The sequence below is a fragment of the Sinocyclocheilus grahami genome, unplaced genomic scaffold (genome assembly GCF_001515645.1).
Source record: "Sinocyclocheilus grahami isolate Dianchi unplaced genomic scaffold, SAMN03320097.WGS_v1.1 scaffold178.1, whole genome shotgun sequence".
NCBI lineage: Eukaryota > Metazoa > Chordata > Actinopteri > Cypriniformes > Cyprinidae > Sinocyclocheilus > Sinocyclocheilus grahami.
The window spans coordinates 794,452-801,945 of record NW_015505357.1 but is presented as its reverse complement, the minus strand read 5'-3'; the positions used below and the strand labels follow the sequence as shown (position 1 = coordinate 801,945).

The window sequence follows — 7,494 nt, the reverse complement described above, 5'->3', positions numbered from 1 at the left end:
AAAAAAAAAGGGGAAAAAAAAAAAGGGGGGGGGGGGGGGAGAGAAGTAGCGCAAGTGACAGAGAGCCTGTGTTCAAATGCACTGTGAAAATTAATTATTTTTTTGAAGTTGAAAATAAACAGTAGTGGGAGTGGAAATTTACTGGCAATTTCTGAGTAAAAATTGCTTCTACGCCTTTTTTTTTTTTTACAGTGTAATAAATGTACTAATCGATTGTTGATTAATATATCTGCCCTGTTTGCATTTAGCCTAGTGTTTTTGACATATGACGTGTTAACAACAACCACAGCAATTTATTAATTTGCTGAAGGTGTTTCAAAATACTACACCTTATCTCTAAGGAACAACTTTAAAGGGGTCATATGATGCGATTTCAATTTTTCCTTTCTCTTTAGAGTGTTACAAGCTCTTGGTGCATAAAGAAGATCTGTAAAGTTGCAAAGACTAAAGTCTCAAATCCAAAGAGATATTCTTTATAAAAGTTAAGAGTCAACCACTCCTACCTAAAACGGCTCGTTCTAACACACCCCCACATATCTACATCAAGATGTGGAAATATTTGCATAATGCCGCCCAAATGTGCATGCAAAGAAAGAAGGCGTGGTTTCAGGAACAGCAGTAGTGTTGATGCAGCATGTCAGGGAGACACTGTGTGTTTCAGTGCGAAAGCAAAAGCACTTTATTTGGCCTTCCGGAAGTAGATGCAATTAGGAATCATTGGTTAAGATTTATTTACAACAGAACAGCACAACCCAGATCTTCGAATTTGTGCAACACATTTTATGGAGGACAGTTTTGTGAACCTAGAAGAGTACAAAGGCTGTTTCTAAAAAAAAAAAGGGAAAAAAAGGGTCAATTCCGACTTTTCTATGACAATCTGGCGCTTCTGAATCAGTGACTGTAAGTATGATTTGTTATTAGTTTAAGTATTTGCTATAGACTGTTCAAATGCAGAGTTTTGCACAGCGCAGAGTAACGCGTCGTGTGTGTGTGAAGGGAATCAGAAATCATAGCACGTCAGCTATGTAGCCGCGGCTTGTGTACTGCATCATCACTGTGTCTGTCACGCGACTCTGTTGCCCTTTTGGGCTTGAACTGATGGTAAAACTAATGACATTATTAACTGTCTTGATATTTACTTTGAAAGCTGAAGCTCGTGATTATGGTAAGGAGCGTTACATTCCCGACGCGTGCTTGTGGTGTTCGTCCAATCACAATGCACTGGGTCAGCTGGCCAATCAGAGCAGACTGCGCTTGTCAAAGGAGGGGGCTTTGTTGAAAACGACGCGTTTGAGAGAGGCGGGGCATAGAGGACCTACAATAATGTACAGTATTTGAAAAATAATGTGTTTTTTGAACATTAAAGCATGCGAACATATTCTGTCACACCAAATACACAAAATAATGATCTTTAAAATAGCATCATATGACCCCTTTAACTACTTCTAAGGAGCCACACCTATATTTTTGTTTGTTTTTTGTTTACTTTGAATTTGATGGCCCCTCAATACCGTGATTTCATGGGACAGCAAATTGTCTGTTTGCAAATTTCAGAAACTCAGCAGACATAGTATGTTATCCAATACGTGACCCTGGAGCACAAAACCAGTCAGAAGTAGCAAGGGTATATTTGTAGCAGTGGCCAAAAATACACTGCATGGGTCAAAATTATAAATTTTTCTTTTAGGATATTAAGGATACTAGGATATTTTAGGATATTAAGTAAAAATCATGTTCCATGAAGATATTTTGTAAATTTCCTACATACATATATCAAAACTTAATTTTTGATTAGTAATATGCATTGCTAAGGACTTCATTTGGACAACTTTAAAGGCGATTTTCTCAATATTTAGATTTTTTGCACCCTCAGATTCCAGATTTTTAAATAGTTGTATCTCGGACAAATATTGTCCTATCCTAACAAACTATACATCAATGGAAAGCTTATTTGTTCAGATGTATAAATCTCAAAAATGTACTGGTTATGACTGGTTTTGTAGTTATAGTTCCCTTAATATGTTATGACAACTATAAGTCATTAGTTGAACTGCTTATTCATGCATATTTGAAGAAAGAGTAATTTAGTTAGTAGTATCTGAATACCAATTCCATATTCAGATACTAATAACTAAATTACAAATAAAAAAGTTTACAGACATTTCATTTAACCCTAACACACAACACAATTCAACAAATAATTTAAAATATTAATATTTTACATCTGTAAAAAATCTACTGTATACAGAAACTTCATATTAACAGTAAATTGAGCACTATTTTTATGGACATTTCTTAGTTTACTACACATTTGACATACATTCTTTAAAAAAAAGGTTCCAAAATTGCAGTGATGCCATTAAAATAACTATTTTGGTTTCCACAAAGAACTTTTCAGTGAGCAATCCTTAAAATAACCTAGTGCATGTCATTTTTGAATACACAGTTCAGAGTTCAAGGAGTGAGGGGAAAAAAAGAAGGAGAAAGAAAGAAAGAGAGGCAGAGAATTAAAAACAGAAATTTAAGCTAGCCTCTGTTTCTTCCCTCTAGGCATTTTGCGGCTTGTGAAAAATGTGCTGTATATTTGAAGGGTGGAGTCACGTGACCCAGACAGGGTTCATGAATCAGAGCGCATAATTATTTCTAAGAGAGACGAAAAGAAGAGAAAGAGGGAGGGAAAGAGAGCGAGAGAGGCAGAGAAAAGGAAGAAGAGAGAAAGAAACGACCGTGTAGTGTGAAAGGGACTGATGAACGGAGACACGCGCTTCTCTTGTCTTCACCTCGCGGATTTCAGTCACAGTGGGTGAGTTTAACTTTCACAGAACCGATTAAACGATGTTTTTATTACTTTAGGTACTTTCTTATGTATGTCACTTACGATACATATAGCAAGGGAGAAGCCGCGGTGATTTAAAACTAAACTTGAGTAGATAGCCTACAACAGAGGCTCGAGAGAGCGATAAAAGAATCGCAACTTTTTGTTCGTTCGTTTCGCTCGCGCGACCCGCTTCTCTTAAATTCGTCTAATTGTAGCGCGTGCGCTGTGTGCGTGTGTTTTCATTTATTTTTGTGCGGTGTTGATGCTTGACGTGCTACTGTTTTCTGGGTCCGCGATGTGTTTCAAGATATGACCGGTTACGTTTACGCATACCTTTACCTGGTGAGTTGTCCCTTGACATATGTAAAACACCTCTTTGACAGAAATTGTTTTCCTTTTAGCCTTAAGTGTTAATGTCACAGCCCCATGGCTTACACGTTTTAAGTATGTGTGTGTAAATATGAGACTAGTTTGTGCGAAACAAAGTATTTTGTACAGCTTGTGGTTAAGGGAAAGGTGTTTTCAAAAGCATCTCATGCAGTGTTGTTCTATTAATAAAACTAAAATGTGGTAGCAGCTACATTACCGTTTTTAAGTTAAATTAATGATGTAATGTAACAAACCTGGATACATTGAGATGCGTGAAGAAGGAATAGAGTAGAATGTTTAAAGAATGCGTTCTCCGAATGGTGTTAAACCTCAAAATGGATGAAAAATCCCTGTATAAGTATTATAGAAATAATCCATACAACTCATGCACTATATTCAAAGTCTTATATGTTAGTGGTAACGCAAGGGACCAATCAAAATGTACATTTTTATCCACTCATAATTTTGACATCTACCCTAGCTCTGCATAAGAGAAGTGGTGATGCGTAAACAAGTTAGATCTTTTTAATAAATTGGCTGATCCAATTCATAAAACTGAGCTGAATGATTTGTTCCGGTTCTTGGGTTGACTCAGTAGTACAGACACATTTGGATTTGTTTGACACATAAACCCATCTTATGGCTTCTGAAGACTTGGAATATAGCATATGAGATGTGTGGACTGTACTATCACTTTAAGGTAACAGCTACATACTGGCTTTGTACAGTGCAGTTTATTTTCAGTACTGTGAAGCTCCATAGCATTGACTGTAGCACCTGTTCTTTAAGCTTTCTGACTCACTGCATTGGATCAGTCTGTGATCTGAAAGAAAATTGCTTTCTTTTTCAACATGTTGTGTGTGAGGATTTTCACGAGCTGAAACGTTTTTTTTGAAAGTTTATGCCAGCAGTGTTTAGTAGTGTCAGAGCCAGTCGTGATTTATGATGTCTTCTTTTAACATGTGACCGAATGTTCACATCCAAACACACACATCTGGGGCAGAGGAGCCCTCTGAGTGCGTTACAACATTAAAAACAACAAACTTACTCAGCACATGCACAAAGAAATGTATGCACGGCTCTTTTTTTTTAAAATGAGAAAGGAATGGGCCAGCCCTTTTCTGTCTTCAGCTGTTTATGTCTCACAGATCAGCAACATGAGTTTACATGAACTCAGACAAAAGAAGCAGAGACGAGGAAAAACAAACTATTGTCAAACCAGATATTCACGTTCCACCAAAACCAAAACTCCCACTCTGACTCCAGTGGGACTGTGGAGTCTGATCTCAGCGGTACAGTAACTGTAATGGAATACGGGAGTGTCTTAATGTGTTTGGGTAAACTGCTGTCATTATATTCTTGAGTGTATTTTCCCTTTTGAGTGACAGTGTCTTTTCTTCACTGTATAACAACTCTAACCACAGTATTAGATTTACAGCGTCACTTCCTGAATCTTTTATAGTTTATTCTTAGTAATGTTTTTATGATACTGTAGGTACACTGTACTGCTACAAGATCTACTTTCAAATTTCACTTTTATTTCAGTGTGTTACTTATGGAAGCCTGTTTCAGCCACATAATAAAAAATCTAATTAAAAAAGGTAATTGTAGCTTTTTATCTTACTATTTGAATAATGTTCTCACAATTTAGAGAAGCTCAGAATTCAGAGTAACAAGTCATATTTGTGAGGTGTAAACTTAGAATTCAGATGAAAAAAGCTCACAATTCTGACTTTCTCACAATTCCGAGTGTACATCTCGCAATTCTGTTTTTGTTTAAAAAACTAAAAAGTAAATTGTGACTTTTTATATCACAATTCTGACTTTTTTTCTCTCAATTGTGAGTTTATATCTCAAAATCCAGATTTTTCTTCTGATAATAAGTTTTATAGCTCGCAATTTTGACTTTTTGTCCTCAGATCACAAGTTTATATCTCTGAATTCTGAGTTTATATCTCACAATTCTGATAAATTGTCACAATTCGCAATTCGTTTTTTTTGTTGTTGTTCTGTAGCTTAAATCAAGCATCCATTGTTACTTGCCATGTGAGATTTACTAGCAATTTCTGTTCCTACTTTTTGTTTTTGCATGCATGTTAAGTCGTTTTGACTAATTGCAGCTATGTGTGTTACTGTTTCATGAGGACATGCATGCTTAGACCACCCCACTGACTGTCTGTCTATCTGTCTAGATCCCAATTTTTACTTAAGTCTTCAGCTCATCTGGCTGCTTTTTGGCTTGTAATCATAAATCCAGGAGTTTATCCATGACTCTCTCAGGAATTTTGGGGGTAGTAGAATGTAAGTGGCAGGGAGGGGCTGAACAGGTGGTTTATGGGGGATCCGAGAAGGTGGGGGGACTTTGTTCTGTACTCTGTAATTATGAAGGAAACCATCAGATCACTGCTTCCCCTGTATATTTTTGCAGGTGTGCAGGGATGTATCCCTTTGACTGCGTGTGTATATAATACTTTATATGTCAGCCTGTGTGTCTGTGAAAGGGAGAGAGTGTCCGACATCTGCTTATAAAAGTTCCTGTGTGTGTCAGGGCTTTTATTAATGTGTCTGTGTTAGTGTGTGTGTTTATACTCATGAGTGCGAATTCTCCCCCGTGCCAGTGCTACTGTAATGAGTGCCATCTATTACCTTCTATTGCTCTGATTAAATAAACTGTGTTCATCTGAAATGGCTAGTTTAGCTCAGCGGCCATGTCATTTCTTGTCTGATTACGCTATGTAATAATCCACAACTACAATCTAGCAACGATCATGCTAATGCTCTGATCCTTAACCAATTATTTAACCTCATTTCCCACAGAGAAATACTGCAAGCCACAGAGGAATACTGCAATAAATAAGCTCACTGGTCGTGCTCGTTTTCTCTCCGTTCAGACGTTTTATGGGTCTATAAACAATTTATCTTTTTTTGTTTTGTTTATCCGTTCTTGCAATGTGCCTGTGCTCACATTGTCCATATCACATTGCAGAACAGAACTGTCAGAACTGTCTTTCGTCCACTCCGTTTATCCCATCACTCTTTCCATTGCTCCCTCTCGTTCTTCCATGTGTCATAAACCCATCCAAACCTAGGAAGTTTGGTTATTTGTTTATTTATAAAAAAGAGAGAATTTAGAATCCTAAATCAAGAATCCAAGAACAAGTGTGACACCTGTGTAAATAATATAGTAAAAAGTAAGTGACTGTTAATGATTTAAAAAGCTTTTTGAAAACATTTAACATTTATCATTAAAGCTTTTTTTTTTACTGTTAACTTATGTTTTTATTGATTAATATTAACATTTTGAATTATATATATATAATTAATTATTTATTTATTTTTTACAATAATTATAATAATTCAAATGTATATATACATTTAGTTGGAATTTCAACTATTTATCTGTATCTACAACTCTAAAAAATATATGTATTAATATATATAAACAATATATATGTGTGCATCTAAAAAAATTCGAATATCGTGAAAAACTTGTTTAAAAAAAGTGAAACTTTCATATATACTAGATTCATTACATGTAAAGTAAAACATTTCAAAAGATTTTTTGTTTTAATTTTGATGATTAGAGCTTGCAGCTTATGAAAGTCAAAAATCCAGTATCTCAAAATATTAGAATATTTACATTTGAGTTTCATTAAATGACCATCCCTACAGTATAAATTCCGGGTATCTCTTGTTCTTTGAAACCACAATAATGGGGAAGACTGCTGACTTTGGCAATGGTCCAGAAGACAATCATTGACACCCTCCACAAAGAGGGTAAGTCACAGAAGGTCATTACTGAAAGGGCTGGCTGTTCACAGAGTGATGTATCAAAGCATATTAAATGCAAAGTTAATTGGAAGGAAGGAATTGGGTAGGAAAAGGTGCATAAGCAACAGGGAATGAAGCTGGAGTCAGTGCATCAAGAGTCACCACGCTCAGACGTCTTCAGGAAAAGGGCTACCAAGCCACTTCTGAAACAGAATCAATGTCAGAAGCATCTTACCTGGGCTAAGGAGAAAAAGAACTGGACTGTTGCTCTGTGGTCCAAAGTCCTCTTTTACTTTCATGAGCTGTAAGCTCTAATCATCAAAATTAAAACAAAAAAACTTTTGAAATGTTTTGCTTTACATGTAATGAATCTAGAAAATATGAAAGTTTCACTTTTTGAAATAAGTTACAAAAAATTAATTTTTTCACCATATTCAATTTTTTTTAGATGCACCTATGTATGTATATATATATATATATATATATATATATATATGTGTGTGTGTGTGTGTGTGTGTGTGTGTGTGTGTGTGTGT

The 7,494-nt window shown here is 35.8% G+C and overlaps 1 protein-coding gene across 3 annotated transcripts in view; it reads left to right on the top strand.

The window, feature by feature from the left end:
* Positions 1–2,634: 2,634 nt before the first annotated feature.
* The window catches only part of rarga (retinoic acid receptor gamma a), a 71,498-nt gene continuing 66,638 nt past the window's right edge, over positions 2,635–7,494 (top strand). For 2 of the 3 annotated variants that reach the window (XM_016283891.1, XM_016283892.1), the window contains exon 1: positions 2,635–2,803. The gene's annotated coding sequence lies outside the window, so the exon portion shown is untranslated. The remainder of the gene's footprint in view (positions 2,804–7,494) is intronic. The other variant, XM_016283893.1, reaches the window with a different exon arrangement.